The sequence below is a fragment of the Leptidea sinapis genome, chromosome 23, assembly GCF_905404315.1.
Source record: "Leptidea sinapis chromosome 23, ilLepSina1.1, whole genome shotgun sequence".
NCBI classification, from domain to species: Eukaryota; Metazoa; Arthropoda; class Insecta; order Lepidoptera; family Pieridae; genus Leptidea; species Leptidea sinapis.
Window position 1 is genome coordinate 5,643,158 of NC_066287.1, and position 2,351 is coordinate 5,645,508.

The following is a 2,351-nucleotide window of genomic DNA, read 5'->3' on the forward strand; positions in this document are numbered from 1 at the left end:
GTTGAAGTCGATGGTTATTTCTCGAACCCGAAGCCCATGAACGCTGGAGTCTCAAATGATATATTGGATGTCGCTATGCGGATTAGTACTGGAGACGCCGTGTCTGTATACGGGTATCTTTCTCAGGTAATAGTATTGAAATACTGGGTCGCGAAATCTCGAACTATTGCCGATCCCGCGGTCACCTCGAAAGCAAATTCAAATTCAAAAGCTCTACAAAGCGCAGGTCAGGCCTTATGGAAGTTTTGCTGTCATCTCTGGTCTGGTTGTCCCCAGTATCAGCTCAAACCATTTGACGACGTGCAACGCAAACGGCAAAGCTGCTCGAATTGACAGGAATCTAGCTTCCGCAACATTCCAAAGATCTTTTTGAGTATTAAGAGTCCACATTATTCGTACCCCATCCTCCTCCGCAAATCCATGAAAATTGCTAAACTGTAACTAAATTACAATAATTTTATCGATATCGATAATCGACATTGTGGCCACCGTAACTTAATGGTATTTACGCGTGTGTGTGAGTGTACGTCAAACATAGTGTTTGCGTTAGTGTGACAATCAATAGCAAACTCGCGATTGAAGTGTGTGTGATTTATTTTTGTGCGAAAAGCGCGTTCGTATTGGTTCCTCGCTTGTAGTTGAAAAGAGTTTGAGTGATGAGTCACGAGCACATGCATTCTAATACAAATCAAGAACTATTTTTTATTATTTTATTTCTAACCTCTTTTATCTGTTCTGTGGTTTATCAGTATTTAAACATAACCGGCATTTACTGGTTTAGTTACAGGCACGACTAGTAAAAAAATAAGGACTCCGTGCACCAAAACAAGCCGATTAACGTGTAAATACATAGCCCCACGAACACACTTACACTACTACATGCCGATAGGCGGCCATTATGAGAATTGTCATCGTCTGTGACAGATCAGTTTGCGTCTCAATAAAATATTTAAAAAATGCCTTTGTGCATTGCGAAAAAGTGTAAAAATGATACTATATAAGTGTTTGTGGCTATATTTGATTATTTAAGAGAGAAAAAATTGTGTAACTAGTATCCCCCGTAAGCGCACACACACTAACATAACGGTGCTTCACTTGCTAATATCAGGGCGCGGAGTCCTTCTTTTTTTACTCGTCCGTGGTTACAGGTTCCATTTTTATTCCTCTAGTTTTGTGTTATTTTCAATCTTGATTAAACTTTCGTGTATCAATTTGTTATTATTATTTTCCTCAAACCAAAATACATCAAGGAAGATTAATTAATGACATCAATAATTTTCAACTTACGTGTTTACCGTGTGCTCAATTAGCGACAGTCTTCTTGAATACATGGGGCACACTAAAAGTGCTTTTGGGAGAGAAGCACCTTGTTTGAGCACCGCGAGGCGATGGTTTGCTGAAATTGAGAGAGGAAGGGCGGCCTTCAACTGCCGTGAACGAAAATAATGTGTCTACGGTTAAGCGGCTAATTGATGAAAACCCGCGGATTACCTATGATACAATTCGAGGACTATTGGGGATTGGTATGAGCCAATTCAGAAAATTTAACACGAAGAATTGAAAGTTCGGAAACTTTGCTGTCGTTGGATCCCTCGTGAACTGACAGCGGAGCAGAAGCGGGCTCGCGTGGAATGGTGCTCGCAGATGCTAATGAAGTACGACCACGGACATTCTAATCACAGAACAGAGAAAACTGTTTTTTCTGTTCCGTGATTCCTATGCTGTTTATAACATTGTCACAGGAGACGAAACGTGGTTTTATTGTTTTGAACCCGAAAAAAAAACAGAACAAAATGAAAACAGGCCAACAAAAGTAAGCCAGGCGAGAAACGTTGGTAAAAAAGTGATCGCATTTTTTTTCTCACCTACGGGTCCCACCTGCACAATTCTACTTGAAAATTTAAAGAGTGTTAATGCCGAGTGGTATTCTACCATTTGTTTACCCAGGGTGTCAAAAACACACGGTCAACAAAACTAAGTCATTTTTAGCTTCCGAAAAAGTACAACTCGCTACCCATCCTGCACATAGCCCCGACCTGTGATTTCTGTATTTTCCCCAAAATCAAACATTTGATGAGAGGTTTCACTTTTACCAATTCCGAAGAGGCAGTGATAGCGTTCAATCAACACGTAGAAAAAATGTCTTCAGATCTGTGGTCCTCTTAAGGTTCCTCCTAATCTAAGGTTGACTTACTTGAGAACCGCGATACGCATGCGCTGTAAACAGCTGATTGAACGCCGCACTCCACCCTGGTGATAAAATAAGCTTTGTATAAAGCCGTGCCGCGTCACGTATAGATTGTGTTACGACACAACACGACGAAATCTAGTAGTTATGTGAAAGGTTTTTT